This window comes from Amblyomma mixtum, chromosome 8, assembly GCF_055824585.1.
Source record: "Amblyomma mixtum isolate Tamu chromosome 8, ASM5582458v1, whole genome shotgun sequence".
NCBI classification, from domain to species: domain Eukaryota; kingdom Metazoa; phylum Arthropoda; class Arachnida; order Ixodida; family Ixodidae; genus Amblyomma; species Amblyomma mixtum.
Window position 1 is genome coordinate 4,645,597 of NC_143019.1, and position 17,670 is coordinate 4,663,266.

The following is a 17,670-nucleotide window of genomic DNA, read 5'->3' on the forward strand; positions in this document are numbered from 1 at the left end:
TGCTTTGCTGCTGCCGTCCTGAAAGAAGAAAGAGGAATTCGCTGCGAGACAGTCGTGATGTTTTGGAATTGTTCTATGCCTATGGCTCCGAGGACGAAGGCAAAAAATACGGGGGGGATGGTAGAAATAGATTTGAGGCGCGGTGAGCACGAAGGGTAAGGCGCAGTAAAGAACGGCCGATTGTTATATGAGAAGAAAAAAAAAAGAAATGAAGCGAGAGAGAACGAAGAAAAGATAGAAAGAGAGCGAAAGGAAGGAACCCAAATGATGATTAAATAGCTGAGGGCAAGGAGCTACGCAAACATTCGGATGAGATCGCATTTACGTGTACACAGCAGGGCATCGTGGAACGCTCGAATGCCGCGGTGGACGAAGTGCTCCGCTGTTCGCTTTGGGTTATTCGCTCGTTCAGCTGCCCTTTCTTGTTTAATACGATATCATTACAAGGCCCACGGGGCCAGAGTGGGTTGTTGGCGATAAAATTCGGGATTGGCTGGAGAGAAGAAACGTCACCAGACCAACGCAATTTCATTGGCTAGTGGGAAGTGACGTCACTTCCAGTAAGGCGTAAACAGCTCTAATGCTGCCGCATTGCCAACACACACTAGAATTAAGCGCCCGTGGGAATTTTTTTTTCGTTTGATAAGGTTAGGAAAGAGCAGAATCAGAGATGGTAGTATACTGAATGGAGTGGGGAACTACTGACTTGTCTAGGAGGGTGTGCGTCGTCCGTTACAACGTCAGGTTTTATCTGCCGGATAATTTCTGTGAAGGTGGCAGCGTCGCATCAAGGAACAGTGCTGAAAAATGTGATTGGTATGCGAATTAAGCGCGTTGACGTCGTGTGCTATGACGGACAGGTGTGCTTGCGAAGTATGCGAGCATGTATTCCGCGCTCAGTGTACAGGAGCCCACACAACTTTTTAGAACTGGAAGCTGTACTCTGCCCGTCTAATAGTACTTTATATAGCAAATCCTTCAGATGTTTGGCAACGCTTCCCGATAATGAGGAAATTCCATTTTGTTGCGGTTTCCGCAATCCGAGAACTTTAAAACCGCGAAGAAAGCTCCGACATACTTCGCGTTTTTAAAGGCATTTTCTTCCTCAAATGATAAAATTGCATTCAGTGTTCTTAGCGCAAGGCTCAGATCAGAGCTACTTCAAGCGGTAAGAACAATTATTTACTTATGAGATATCGCAGCTGCAGAGGAACCTAAATTTAGCCCAGCTGTTTGGACTATTGCATATACATTTTCCTTTGGTGTTACTGTTCTGATGGGTTTTAAGTTGAGCATTGAATTGGAGGAACCCTCAGCGTCACCCCGGTACCACACACCTCTGGAAGGGCGAGAACCAGGATTCCTTTTCACTGTATAGAGAATTTGTGCGCAGTAGTAAAGTGTCGCATGTGCAACACTGCAGTGCTCAGCACCGCGACTAACTCCGAAACCCTTACGAAGTGTTTGCGATAGGGCACAGAAATGCTGCGATTGCAGGATTCTTGTGAATTTCCCTGTTATTTATACCTATTTAGCATGGCCGACAAAAAACTAAAGGAAGCTTATAATCGATACAGAAAGGGAAAGCCGCAGGTGAGGGTCAAATAACAGCAGTTCTGCTAAGATTGGGGCGACATTGTGCCAGGAAAACTCGGGACTCAGTGTACGCAATGCCTCATGACATCGAGTGAACTGGATTATTGGGAGGATGCTAACATGTTAATCATTATGAGTTATGGTATTGAGGACGTGACAAATTAAGGACTGATCTGCCTACGATCTGTTGTTGCAAGGTATTTACTTAAGTAATCACTAATAGGAGCCGATAACCTTAAACATCAGTCACTAAAGAATCAGGCTGGCTTTCGGAAATGCTACTACAGAACACTCCATGTTCACACCACCAGTACAATGAAAGAGAAATGCATGGATTGTAACCACCCTTTATATATATAGCTTTTACAGATTACGAGAACGTATCCGATTCAGTAGAAACATCAGCAGTCATGCGGACAGTGCGTAACCAAGGAGTGGAAGACGGAAATGCAAAGGTGTTCGACAATATATGTAATGGCTTTTCCACAACGAAAGGTATAAAGATACCAATCACGAAAGGTGTCAGGCAGCATTGCAAGATGGTATGCACCGCGTGTTTACAAGAGGAATGCAATGAACGCAGGAAAGATGTAAGGCAGGGAGACAGGACATTTTCGCTGTCATTAACCTACTCTTTACGGGATGTATTCAGTGAATTTGATTTGGATGAGTCCGGAGAATAGCCCTGTAATCTCCAGTTTATAGACAACATTGCTTTAATACGTAGCTGAAGAGGCGAATTGCAGAGCAATATTAAAAACCTAGAGTAGTTAAGCAGATCTAGAGGTTTATAGATGATTGATTACGAAAAAATCTAAAGTACTGTTCAACAGCCAGAGCTGGGAAAAACAAGTTACGACAGGTCGCCAAGCATTGGAAGTGCTAACACAATGGATGTATGTACCTATAGACCAGTTCACCTACAGCAGTTGACAATTACCACTGCGGTATTTTATAGTAGTGTATTGTGACGACTCTCCAAAAGGGCAGAAACTAGAAGGCTAACGAATTGGCTGAAAATTAAGTCGAAAATAGCACAGCGAACTATGTAACTCAAAATGATGGGTGTAAAGTTAAGAGACCGCTAGAGAGGAGAGTGGGTCAGGGGACAAACACGAGCTCTTGCCACCTTAGCCAAAGTTAAAAAAAAAGGCATGGGTAGGGCTGGTAAAGCGAATGTAACACAACCGATAGTCCTTAACAGTAACGGACAGGATTCCAGGCGAATGCAAACGAAGCAGGGGGTGGCAAAGAGTCAGATGGACGGACGAGATTGGAAGTTTGCTGGGATAAGGAGGCCGTAGTTTGCACAGGGCATCGTTGGTCCTTTGTTCAGCTGTGGACGTGAACAGGATGATTATGGTTAGTGCACACTTTTATGAATGACACATGAATGATATGATTTAACGCATGTTAAAATATGTAATATGACTGATCGTGGTCTTGATGTGAAAAATAGATGGAAAGCTGTGCAAGTAGGCAATAGCTTATTGTGGTTGGAAGAGCGCGAAATGAGATGAAAGACAATTCAAGAAGACGCTAAGAAACAAGCGCTGACTCGGAATTTTTTTTTTATTGCTGGTTAGTAAAGAAGTTTCGTACCATGATATTTCATGACTCTGACAGCTGCGTGTAAATAAGGAAATAGGGGGAGGGCTTACCGTCTGGCTGATGTTATCATTGAAACAAAAAAAAACTGCAGGCAACACTTAAGTTCCGCCTTAAGGGCATGACGCGATAGCTTTCATAGTGATGGTTCAACAGCGCAAACACACACAGACCAAGAAGGAGAGCAGACACACACAGCGCTGTTGAACCATCACTATGAATCTGCACCAACTAGCCCAATCTGCAGTTCTTCTGCGATAGCTTTACTGGGTTAATGTCATGAAATGTACGCGGATTTGTTAATTCCCTGCTATACATTCATAGATCCCTAAGGGTCCTCACACCACTCCTGTCGCAGTGGTGAAGCGGTGCGCCACTGCCCTGCGATGGCAGGTGCTGCCACTGGTGGGCCTTGAGAGACTGGGGTTGCCCTTCCAGAGGGACCGATAATTAATTTATCTGCCACCTGCCTCATTGCTCAGTTTGCTCACAGTCCACTGGGTAGGCTGTGTCGACGCCACAAGCTCACGTGACCAAAATGGCCCATCTATGTTGCCGAAGCTGCAGGTTGCTCCGGCCGTTGCGGCTGCGAGGCTTCAAACGGTCGCCAACGCTTACGCTGCCGCCAAAGCCGACGCCAACGCGGATGCACAAACGCTCATAAACACCGACGCCAACACCGACGCCAGACAATTTTTTTCGAAATCGGGGCACTTACGGTCTCACGTTAATACCATATGAAAGCATTTTGCTCATGTGCTCTAGACTGTAATTTCACAGGGCTCCGATGTGTAAAGTTCGGGTATCCTCAATAAAAATTGTTTGCGAGTGGGCGCTCGTCTGTGTGTGCCTTCTTCCTTAGCAGTTCGTCCCGGTTCGGGCTTTTTCATACACAACGAGCCTTGATTTCATTTGAACTGCCTTTGTCATGACTGACAAACGTCAAATGTTTGCGGAATAGCGTACCGGGAAGAGAACAATAGTCTTCGGTAGTGACGTCAGAATTGTACTTCGTCTCAACGCTCAGCACAATACTACTTGCGCAGCTGCTATTGCTGCTTCTGATGTCTGAACCATGGAAAATTTTCGTTTATTTGTTTTATCTCGCCTATCACTCCATGGAAAAGATATGAATAGAAGTTCAGAAGAGTTGAACTTCCAACTGTCGCGCTTTTACCCAGAGTTTTCCTGGAAAGCAACTGTTTGCTAGCGCGGCTTTCGGAGCGCCGTGCGTCAGCGAAGCGCCGACAGGAATGATATTGAGAGAAGCACGTGCGGCATCCGTCACTGGTGAGCACCGTGCAGCACTGACCTTTGTATAGCCCCTCTTTTCTTATGGAAACGAAGCGATATAAAGTGTGTGGTGCAACGGACCGAGGTTGCTCACGATCTATGGGAGGTGTCGTAGTGGAAGGTTTCGGATTAACTTTGTCCGCCTGGAATTCTTTCACATGCGGTGACATCGCAGAGCACACTGGATGTTTTGGATTTCATCTCTGTGAAAACGCGGCCGCATTTGCCGGGATTTGGTCCCGCGACCTTGGGCTGGGAAGCCGAAGGCCTTTCCCATGCACTGAGCCACCGTTGCCGATATGGAAGACAGTTGGCAAGAGACTTCGTGTCTTAAACAGTGTAATATGCTTGCAGAAGTCTCGCAGTTCGTAAAACAGTGATCGATTCCCTCCCTCTTTCTGAATCTTCGTTACTGGGTACAACTGCCATACCCCTGTTAGCATGGAACCCTTAGAAAGGAGTGGCGCACAAAACTGACGACGCCTAAGAGGGTTGTTACAGAATCGGGGTATAGTCAAGCACGGAAATAATTGCTTTCAGAGTGCGGAAAAACACAGCGAGCACTGCAGGCTGATGTATCTCAGCTCCACCGCAAAAATAGCTCATCAGTGAGAGTGGAGGCATGTGACAGATGGCAGCGATCTGTGCACGTGACAGCCGACCGCGGCTGTGGAGGCCCTTATGAGAAAACCAGAACCTGGTATTAGCGTTCATGAGGTGTCCCGCTATTGAGCACCGGGAAAACAGCTGTCACCGGTGGACTGTGTTTGAGCCCTGATTTGCAAGTCCGGCTTTCTTGGACATTACTTTTATTGGTGAGGAAACTGTGGAATATGGTTTAGGTTGCGAGTATGTTTTTGCAGGCTAGTTGGTGCCTAAGCATTGTGGGTTTTTTTGCGCAAAAGACACGACACAGAAGAAACGAGGTAGACAGGACAAGCGCTTACTAACAACTCAGGTGTTTATTGACATAACATTTGCTTAAATACAGCAGCTGCTCTTATCAAACACGAAAAGGGAAAGAAAAGACTTCGCATACATATATATCAGATCAGCATAGATCCCACCATCGCACGAGTGAATGCATGTTTCGAGCTCTAATTCTGCGCAAGATAACTGATTTCTTTTTTTGAGAGCAAAATTGAAGGATTACTGACACACGAGTTACCCGATTTTCCTATCTCATTGGCCTCAATTATCTCTCTTCCAAGTTGTGTCTTGCACCGGCGCAGTACTGAAGTTTTTTCGAGCGCGGGAGTGCAGTTGCGGCAATTTCGAGTATGGTCAATCATTTTGCTACCTGACTTGTTCTTGACATCTCTTGCGTGCTCCCTCAGCCTTTCATTAAGGCACCTGCCAGTTTGGCCAATGTACTGCTTACCACAGGCAAGTGGTATCGAGTACACAACGCTCTTTTTACAGGCCACGAATCGCTGCTGGTGCCGCTTCGAACAAGCGACGGCCGCATCCTCCGCATTCACTCTCCTGCAAATCCTGGAGAGTTTTTCAGGAGCGTTAAAAACCACTCTAACACCAGCCCTAGCACCGATCTTCTTAATATTATGCGAGATTCCGTGAATGTACGGAATAACCGCCACTTTCTTCCGGTCAATTTGATCGGGTATGCTGGCTGGTTTCTTCAGCAGGTTCTCGGCAGTTGATGCCAGCAAGGCCGTCTGGCAGCCTGCGCTCGAAAGGCGCTGTAACTGGATGTCAAAGCTGCGTCCTACCAAATGCAGGCAGGACTTGCTCAGAGCGTTGGAAAGGCACGATTTCACAATGCCTCGTTTCACGGCTTTGGAGTGTGCCGAGCTGAAGGGAAGCAGGGGCTTGTTGCCTCTGGGCTCAAAGGCCCAACATACGTGTTTACTTGAAAAATGAAGCCCTATATCTAAAAACCTGATGAAATTATCTTCCGGTAACTCGTGCGTCAATTCTAATGGTGCTAGGCACTCTGAAAACGTCGTTAGATGCTTATGTACACTAGCCGAAAAAGAATCTTTGTCACAATCTACGAACACAATGAAATCATCAACAAATCTAAAAACCTTTAAAACGTTAGTGTCGCGAAGGCAGTCATGCAGCATCTTGTCACGTGTCGCTAAAAAGATGTCACTAAGACATGGTGCTAGGCACGATCCAATGCATACTCCTTGTTTTTGAATGAATGCCATATCTTTCCACTGCGCATACGTGGAAGTCAGGTACATTGTTAACAGTTCGATGAAGTTGTCAACCGATAAACCAGCATTATTTTGGAAGGCTGTTGCACCATGGCTGTCAATACATTCGCGGACATTTTTTAAGAGACAATCGTGAGGTATGGAATAATACAAGTCCTTTATATCTACTGACAGGGCTGACATGCGTTTGCTGTTATTTGATTTTAAAAACTCAATTATTTCGTCCGAATTTTTTACCCTAAAGGGATCGTTAATTTCTAAAACACTCAACTTCTCTTGCAAGAACCTGGCAACGGCTTGCTCCCAGGACCCCTTTTCGGAAACAATCACTCGGAAAGGGCATGCATCCTTGTGTGTCTTGCCACTGAAGAACATGTTTAAAGATAACTTCTCAGCTTTCTCTACAGAGTGCACTAGCCCATCCAGCTTTAACGTCTCGATAAACTTCATTGCTTTTGTCTTAACTTTCGCGAGTGAAAGCTTTTTACACTCTTTGAAATTTGTAGCGATCGCTTCTGAAGCCTTCTGAAGATACATCGTTTTTTCCAGGACACAGAAGCCTCCCTCCTTATCGGCCGGTACGATATTCAAGGCATTATCCTTCAGGTACCGAATAGTCTTTTCAACAGGTAGGGTCCTAGTTGACGACCTGTGACGTTGGAGGAAGTCAACGCCTTCGGAGACACACCTATCGGCTTCAGCCCCTGAACCCTGAAGAGTGTGCAAAATATTGCGCTCGGAGTACCAGAGGCAGTGCCGTCTGTACAAAGAATTTCTGTGGATTCGGCTACAAGAGTGCACGCAGCCTTCCAGTGCTTCATCGCAATGGCGCCAATTCTGCGTGATGATCAACAGTACTACAGAATTCCTGTGGCAACGAGCACTTCCCCTCCTTCGACGGTGCGTACCAAAAGTGAACGCTGGACCTGGGAACAACGTCCACACGTTGGGGAACGTGTCACTTCCGAAGCAGACCCAGCAGGTACTCAGCCTCGGACCAAAGTTCGCCACCGAACCTCGGAGGTCTCCAGCTGAACTACTGGAAATGGTCAGGCAAGTCTCGCGACGTTCAGGGGCTGAAGCCGATAGGTGTGTCTCCGAAGGCGTTGACTTCCTCCAACGTCACAGGTCGTCAACTAGGACCCTACCTGTTGAAAAGACTATTCGGTACCTGAAGGATAATGCCTTGAATATCGTACCGGCCGATAAGGAGGGAGGCTTCTGTGTCCTGGAAAAAACGATGTATCTTCAGAAGGCTTCAGAAGCGATCGCTACAAATTTCAAAGAGTGTAAAAAGCTTTCACTCGCGAAAGTTAAGACAAAAGCAATGAAGTTTATCGAGACGTTAAAGCTGGATGGGCTAGTGCACTCTGTAGAGAAAGCTGAGAAGTTATCTTTAAACATGTTCTTCAGTGGCAAGACACACAAGGATGCATGCCCTTTCCGAGTGATTGTTTCCGAAAAGGGGTCCTGGGAGCAAGCCGTTGCCAGGTTCTTGCAAGAGAAGTTGAGTGTTTTAGAAATTAACGATCCCTTTAGGGTAAAAAATTCGGACGAAATAATTGAGTTTTTAAAATCAAATAACAGCAAACGCATGTCAGCCCTGTCAGTAGATATAAAGGACTTGTATTATTCCATACCTCACGATTGTCTCTTAAAAAATGTCCGCGAATGTATTGACAGCCATGGTGCAACAGCCTTCCAAAATAATGCTGGTTTATCGGTTGACAACTTCATCGAACTGTTAACAATGTACCTGACTTCCACGTATGCGCAGTGGAAAGATATGGCATTCATTCAAAAACAAGGAGTATGCATTGGATCGTGCCTAGCACCATGTCTTAGTGACATCTTTTTAGCGACACGTGACAAGATGCTGCATGACTGCCTTCGCGACACTAACGTTTTAAAGGTTTTTAGATTTGTTGATGATTTCATTGTGTTCGTAGATTGTGACAAAGATTCTTTTTCGGCTAGTGTACATAAGCATCTAACGACGTTTTCAGAGTGCCTAGCACCATTAGAATTGACGCACGAGTTACCGGAAGATAATTTCATCAGGTTTTTAGATATAGGGCTTCATTTTTCAAGTAAACACGTATGTTGGGCCTTTGAGCCCAGAGGCAACAAGCCCCTGCTTCCCTTCAGCTCGGCACACTCCAAAGCCGTGAAACGAGGCATTGTGAAATCGTGCCTTTCCAACGCTCTGAGCAAGTCCTGCCTGCATTTGGTAGGACGCAGCTTTGACATCCAGTTACAGCGCCTTTCGAGCGCAGGCTGCCAGACGGCCTTGCTGGCATCAACTGCCGAGAACCTGCTGAAGAAACCAGCCAGCATACCCGATCAAATTGACCGGAAGAAAGTGGCGGTTATTCCGTACATTCACGGAATCTCGCATAATATTAAGAAGATCGGTGCTAGGGCTGGGGTTAGAGTGGTTTTTAACGCTCCTGAAAAACTCTCCAGGATTTGCAGGAGAGTGAATGCGGAGGATGCGGCCGTCGCTTGTTCGAAGCGGCACCAGCAGCGATTCGTGGCCTGTAAAAAGAGCGTTGTGTACTCGATACCACTTGCCTGTGGTAAGCAGTACATTGGCCAAACTGGCAGGTGCCTTAATGAAAGGCTGAGGGAGCACGCAAGAGATGTCAAGAACAAGTCAGGTAGCAAAATGATTGACCATACTCGAAATTGCCGCAACTGCACTCCCGCGCTCGAAAAAACTTCAGTACTGCGCCGGTGCAAGACACAACTTGGAAGAGAGATAATTGAGGCCAATGAGATAGGAAAATCGGGTAACTCGTGTGTCAGTAATCCTTCAATTTTGCTCTCAAAAAAAGAAATCAGTTATCTTGCGCAGAATTAGAGCTCGAAACATGCATTCACTCGTGCGATGGTGGGATCTATGCTGATCTGATATATATGTATGCGAAGTCTTTTCTTTCCCTTTTCGTGTTTGATAAGAGCAGCTGCTGTATTTAAGCAAATGTTATGTCAATAAACACCTGAGTTGTTAGTAAGCGCTTGTCCTGTCTACCTCGTTTCTTCTGTGTCGTGTCTTTTGCGCAAAAAAAACCCACAATGGTTTAGGTACTGTTATGAGCATATTGATGGGAACCGCCCAATCTTCCGATGCGTAGCAAAATATTGCTTTTAAAGTTTGTCCTACGCGCGCGCATCAATTTGTCAAGACTGCCACAGAAAACGGACAGGGTGCGTTTTTGACAGTAAATAGCAAAAAAATACAAGTGTCCCGAAAGGGGGTTCTGCGGATAAATTTTTTTTTAACGTCCCAAAGCGACTAAGGCCATGAGGGACGCCGTAGGGGAGGACTCCGGGAATTTCGACCACCTGGGGTTTTTTAACGTGCACTGACATCGCACAGTACACGGGCCTCTAGAATTTCGCCTCCATCGAAATTCAGCCGCCGCGGCCGGGATCGAACCCGCGGATAAATTGATTGTTGTGTCCATATCATAACGATATGCGAAAAGGTGAGTGCTTAAACAACTTCCGATTTAAAGATGCGTTCGTCCTGAATTTCGGGGTGTGTGCTCACCGGCCGCAGCAAGAGCTCGGTGCGCACCAACCGACAGAAGCGTGGAAACAACAGATCAGGAAGGTCTAGAGGCTTGAGGCGCTCATCTATTTTATTGCTCTCCTTTTCTGCAGCAGGCAAAGGTTTCCAGCGACACATGTTGGGAGGTGAGAGAGCCAGCAATCAAGCACTTTTTGTGACTAAGTTCGGTTTCGTTGGTCGCGTGTTCCTCTCTCGATTGCCATTTGCACATGATACCCCGTTGTCAAAAATACTCGCTCTGTAGCTTTCCGACACTTATACAGAAGTTCCTTTACGCGGAGTTGCGACCGTGCCACACAGGCGCTCCAAATGCCGTCTAACCGAATGTAATTCGACTCAACTGCCAATTTTTTGCTGCTACACGAGCTTTTTTGTCGTCATTCGGTTTGAATGACATTCAAGTCGATAGAGCACAGCGCATACGTTCCAGTTTGAAACGCTTCGAAACGCGAACACATATACTCTCGTCCGCAGTGTTTTATGTGAACATTTGGGGGAAAACTTACGGGCAAATAAGTACTTTAAATGGGAAAAAACTTAAGCCACAATTTAGCAAAAAATTTATATTTACTTACCGCGGCCTATGCAGCTGCGCAACATGTCAACTCCGGCGGTCATTATCTGTCTCGTTGATTCCTCCTCGGTTTCGAAACCAAAATGCGCAAAAGACGTCCTCGAAGGAATGTGAAGGCCACCAAAATCGGCGACGCCTCTTTCACCATGATTTAGAGCCGTAAACAGCGCATGTTTCAGGCAATAAACGAACTAACAGATAAGTACGCGTACAAAGTGAGCGACAAAAAACCAGTGCCTCCAGGCTATAAAAAAGAAGGGAGATGCCCATACAAAAATTTCTCCAAGACCAGAAATTCAACCGCAAAACGCTAGCAGAAATAAAGAGAAGCACGAAATGACGTTCATAACAAGTTATTATATCAGATATTACAAGGCTTTGTTTACGCAGCAAAGCTGTATGTTTGAAAAACTGAAGTAGCCGCCGTGGTGGCTCAGTGGTTATGCGCTCGACTGCTGATCCGAAAGACGCGGGTTCGATCCCGGCCGCGGTGGTTGAATTTCAGTGGAGACGAAATTTTTGCGGCCCGTGTACTTTAAAATGATCAGTGCACGTTAATGGACCCCATGTGGTCGAAATTTCCGGAGCCCTTCACTACGGCGTCCCTCTTAGCCTGCCTGAGTCGCTTTGGCACGTTAAATCCCACAAAATCAAAACCAAACCAAACATTCAAGTGAATTTATCAACACCAAACATAACGTCAGCAGCGCCACTTCAGTACGGCGAGAGAATGTTGAAGCATCCGACTGTTTTTGAAAATCGTCATGGAACCCCGCGGAACTCCGTTTTAGAGTCTATAGAACGCAAATCGACTGAAATGTCTTTGAGCCGTTCAAACGTCGTAACCGTTTCATTCTGCATAACTATCATCGTACTGCTAGTATATCATCGATGAACTGCATGTTAAACCTACCTCCATTAGGTTTTCATCGTCAATTTTCTCGCATTTGTTTATTCCATAAAATTTTTTATAATTGTTCCATGATTCGTAGCACACTCATCCCTTCGTTTTCGTACATCTTATCTCCTCCGGACCACGCACACAAGGTTGGAACTGCACCATTGAGGACAAAAACATGCAGCGAATCTTTGATTCCCCGAACATGCAAAGACTGTTACAATTTTCTCGGTTCGATTGCCAGCATTGAAGACATTCCTCATTTTAGAACCGCATCTGAAAGCATTGTACATGAAGATCATTGACTTGTCTTCATCACGTTCTCTTTTTTTTGTAATGCTTTTATTCCAATGAACCAATCCCCTCTGTAATGCCCGAAGCCTTGAGGGCAAAATAAATAAATAAATAAATAAATAAATAAATAAATAAATAAATAAATAAATAAATAAATAAATAAATAAATAAATGAATGAATGAATGAATAAATAAATAAATAAACCACGAACCTACGCTATGCCTAGATTGCCCCACTGCATGAAATGGCGTTGGACATTCCTGTATGCAGTAGACACTTTCTCGTTGCGCCTCTCTTACCGGAGCTGCCATAAGGGTTCACGTATTCTTCGAGGCCATCGTCATCATCGACACTGCTCTCAAGGTGTCCTGAATTGGTGAAATGGTCTGTCACTAGATCAAATGTAAAAGTGTCTAAAGCACTCGTAAAAACAAAGAATGAACGCATTATACAGCCAACAAGTTTACGTGTTTATCTGGTCTTAATTTATTTACGTCAGTTCAGGGACTCAGAGCAACAGCCGCCGAGTCAAAATATTGGAGGGCAAAACGAGGCTCCTTCAGAAAGGAGAGAGCACAAAGAAGTATCGGCCGCGCTCTGACGTATCGCATCCGACGTCGTCGATTTACCGAAATCAGAAGCGCCAATAATCCATTGCCCTTTTTCCTGCACCTCTCATCGTTTCCACGTATATACCTGTCGCCATAGCTCTGACAACACGCCGTATGAGCGAATTCTTGTCGCAACGCGTCCGCTCTGAACGAACAGGAGCTTTGCAACGTCCCGTCAGGGACTAAAGGCGGGCTAACGGGAACCTTGTGACGCAGTCGACGCTAAGCGAAGGCTGAGCAAACTCTGTCGCAAAGGCTGCGAAGGGGAGCCCGGAGGATCGCCACAGCAGCTGAACTATCCCGACGCCCGGAGGATCGCCTTCACGTCGCTTCAGTGGTGGTTGTGGTGAGGGAGGGGGGGAAGGGGGTGCACACGCACACGCACGCAGGCCCGCGCTTGTGTCGTAAATGGAAACACTCGATCGTGCTCGGCCTTCGGGAGACGCACCCTGGTGTCTGGGGAGTCTATTCTCGTCTCGTGAGTGGGAGGAACGGGGCAGTATCGACAAGGTCTGCACGGGGATTCATCGTGGAAACGTTACAGATACTCCACGGCGTTGCGTCAAAAGGGGAAAGTGAACTTGCAGCAGCTGCTCGTCCGACAGACGGGCATCTCACTTTACTCCCTCATTCACCTTAGCTTTCCCACCTGCCTATGTATACCTGCTTCCCCGAAAATCCGAGAAACGCGCCGACATCTGCAGAGAGGCACACGCCCACATGGATTAGGGAATGGAGAGGGTACGAAACAAAGCCAACACAGACGCCTACCCTGGCGAACACAGCATGAAAAAGGGGTGAGAAAAGAAACAAAAGAGCTGGGAGAGTGCAGGAGGTTGGGGAAGGATATTGGCAACGTCTAAAGTAGAGTAAGGTATACTTCTGAAGCTATGGTAGCCTTCTCAAGCTAAGGTAAACTTCGTAAACGGAACACCTTTGACGCCTTTCTCTTAGCCATTTCTCTTACCCGCGTAAACTAAACGGGGAAAACAGTGTGTTTCCCCGACATGGACCCTAATGGAATAAGAAGTTTGAATGAAAGCACACCTCTTAGACTGCTGGGCGTAGTGCCTGACACACTGCGCCGACTGAGTGTACTTGTTCTTTCACGCCTTCGCCACAGGCTTTCACGCGAATCTACGTCGTCGTTTTATGTTTTTTCTTCATGCATAGCATACACACACGCGCGGACAGACCTCCATTGAGATAGTACCGGAACAGGTGACAGCCCGAAGGGAACAGGAATATGCCGAAAGGGCACGGGCCGAAAGAGGACCCAATATCGGTATAGAGGAGTACGTGGACATTGATGGAGCGGGAGGTGTGGGGAAAATGGGGATGAGCTAAAGGTCGCCACAAGACACCGGGGCAAAGGCCGCTGACGCAATCCGCGCCAGCAGTGCACCGCTGCCAGGCCGTATCGAACGGTCGTGTGCCTTTACAGACGCCCCTGGGGTTTCCTAATGGCGTGGCAAGTGGCCGTTCGTATTCTGATACGCGAAAAGGGGTAGATGGAAGGTGGACAGGCAGGGTAAGAATGACGGGGCCATTTATATTTAGCCCAGGGGGCACCCATGGTCGTCTGTCTGTCAGAAATAGCCTAGACGCTCTTATCTTTACGTAACCGATAAGATACGATTGCTTCGGCTGACAGCAGTGATAAAGTAAAGGCTCCTTTACTGCGCTCGGTACTTGCCACGACATCGGTAAAAAATATTCAGTTTCTTTTGTTTTACAGCAGCTAATTTTAGTCGCAACTATATAAGGCAAGCTGTAGAACTACACTAAACGTTAAAACCTACGGGTCAAACGACCAGTTCATGCGTACTCTCATAACGCATTCTTCATTCTTTAGTTAATAAACTTCTTGGTTACGCCCGTTTCAGATGTGGAATGTATGTAATAGAACGGAAACAAACAAACAAACAAACAAACAAAGAAGTGCAGCGGCTTTTCAAATATCGCGAATGATTTTCAGGCTAGTTTGTTCGCCTGCCCATTACGAACCCAAAAGCGAGTAGGGAGATCCAGACAGAATAATTATAAGATAACCCACCTCGTGTGAAGGTGTAAGTTCGATCCCCAGTGCCGCTGGGTGCTAACGAGCAAACGCTTTTACCTGCACGATGCTCGGCATTTCCGGGCCGAAATCCTTTGAAAAATTTGTCTTGAACTGAACCTGCCTCCCTGGTGCAAACAAAAACACGTCAGGCAAAGTGTTCTTCACTCAAGCTGCATTATAGGCATTAAAAAAGACAAGTCATCAATCAAGTCATAATCAATAAAAGAACGCACGTTTTTAAAGGTGACTACTACTTTTTTCATTTACGAGTGGCCTGGGGCTCACACCTGACGTCACCAATGCATACGCATTCCAGTAGATCGTGTGAGACCCTCATGTCGTAAAAAGCTGTATCGGACCCGCAGGCAGCGGCGATTGTCATAAATGCACTATTGAGGATGCCTTTCGGTCGTTCTAGGCAAGTGTGTGGGTTACTTGTACTTGCAGAGGCTCAGCTATGACGCAGCATGCCTGCGCATAGATGTAAAACCGCTTCCTGTTGCTCGAAGAAACCGGAAGTAGCACTCCCCCACAGCCCCCCTCTGACACGGCGTACGAAGGGTTTCTCACGACGCACAGGGCGGCGAAAACCAAAAAGGTAGATTGCGACACCCCATCGGCGCTCTGTATACTCTACGAATGCTTGCGCCCAGGAAGAGCCGAGTCGTCTGCATAAAGACGCGTGTCAAACCCGGAAGCCGTCTGTTCCGCAACTGCAGACAGGTGCGCGCTGTTGCCGCTTTTAGCACGTGCATGTTTAGTGCGACTTCCGCTTCCGCCCGACACCTCGACTGGCTCGCGTCACGACACGAAGAAGCAGCTCTGCATACTGCGCTCCTGAATCAACCACAAACCACTCCAAGGGTTAGAAGGGGTTGCGTTGGCGGCCACTGGGTGATTGATTCTAAAAAGGGCCGTCGGCTCCGCAACCCAGGACTCGAGTGAGAAGTACAAGGGAAGGCGCGGCACTAGCAGTGTTATTTAGGCCCGCATCGACCGTTATACAATACGCCTTTGCTCGCACCCTATCCAATCACATGCATAGTGGCGGGAAGTGATGAGAAAAAAAAATAGAATGATCGTGAAACCAAATCACGCGCGATTAAAAGAAAAGAACGCTGGCGAGCCACCAGGAAGGAATTGCAATTTTCTGCTGAGTTAAGTGACCACGGAAGGTTCACTCACGCATATATCGGCAGCCAACGCAAAAAATTACAGCGGTCTCAATTTTTTTTTTCAAGCTATTCCTTCTTTCTTCCTTTTTCTTTCATTCTCTTCCAAAGGATGGGTGGAAGGTAGCAGCATCGAGCTGTCTCGTGGCGCACAACAAAACATGGAAACGAAGCTAAGAGGAGGAGGAGGAGGAAGAGAAGGAGGAAAGACAGGCAGTTACAGCGGTGGACGAAGCCCGGACAAAAAGAAAAAGAAGGATCCAGAACTGAGTCAGCTGGCCTTCCGTAATGTTTTTCCAGCGCAACAAGATAGGAAAAGAGAAAGTGGGGATGACACGGGTGCCGTTTTTCAAGTAAAAATTTGTTACGTAAACAGGAAGTCTATCACGGGGAGAAACTAAAACTAAGAAACCAAAACAAACATCGACAGAAACCTGTTTTTGTTTTCATTAAGTTTCACGATAGGGTTTCAGGATAAATGTTCCATTCAAAGACATCGTCTGCGCTAGCGTAGGGAAAAAGAAATGAAAAAGGATTCCAAAAGTTGGTTTATAGTTTATGGGGGTTTAAAGTCCCAAAGCGACAGGCTATGAGGGAAGCCGTAGTGAAGGGCTTCCGAAGTTTCGACCACCTGGGGTTCTTTAACGTGTACTGACATCGCACAGCACACGGACAGACGAAATTTGAAAAAATGATCCGGAAAAAAAAATCAAGAACAAATAAGCAACGTGCTTTTAGAGAACTTTGTTTTCTGTTTGCCTGCGAAGGTGTATCGAGGGGACAGCGGAGGAAAAGGAAAAAGAAGTGAGGACTCCGTTGCTGCCCCCCCCCCCCCCCCCCATCTTTTTTTTTCCACGCTACGTATGCAGACATCAAAGGAGGAGGTCTTTACGCTCACCTAGACGACATTTCGTGCAATGTCCCGGTTTTTGAGCGTACACGGCCGTACCATCATCTTCGAGCTCCGTGTAGCGATACACGGATTGAGACTCGCAGTGAAGTTTTCGAACCCGGAAGCTCATACCACGCACCAAGGTATTCAGTAAGCGAAGCAAACAATAGGATAAACTCTAGTTCCTTACTAGGGCATTGCTTTTTGACAGCGAAAGGCACTCAACCTAAACGGCATACTTGGATCCTGATGGGATCGTTTTTGAAGAACACAGACCCCAGATACGAGAAAAATAAAAGTATATTCTGCTGGTCAGACACTGAAGACCCTCTTCAAAGCAATGCGCATGTGAAAGCATGTAATTTCGCTCCGACCAGGCTATCCAGCGAGCAGGGCAATACGGTGAAAAACTTCCTTCCATAGCGCTTGGGCCTAAATGTGTAGGCATTATACGAAATGTCTTTGAGGAGTTCCAAAGGCGTCTCCAAAAGCGCTGGAAAACGAAAGAAATATCTGGTCAAAGGCATGATTGGATTGCACTCAGCCGAGCTGTCGAACGCTTTGTATTGTTGAATTTTATTTTTCTGGTAGGTGCGTTCGAAAAATGAAAACCGCAACGAAAAAATGGTACAACCAGCCGTGAGGTGATTTTATAGTTGGTTTTGAACACTATGCCGCAAGTCAGTGTACCTTATGTACCTCATTTCCTTTTGGCTATGCACATACCTCATTTTCTTACTATTTCAGATGTAAATTAGCCACGCGTTTTCAGCGGGGGTAGAAGCACTGAGAATGTAAAGAAAAATGGTGCGTGGGTGTTGATGAGTAATTTTGGCGTCGGGGTAAGTGAGCAACAGGAGATAGAAATTCCATTACGTGTAAAAATACCGTCAATTACGGTATACAGCC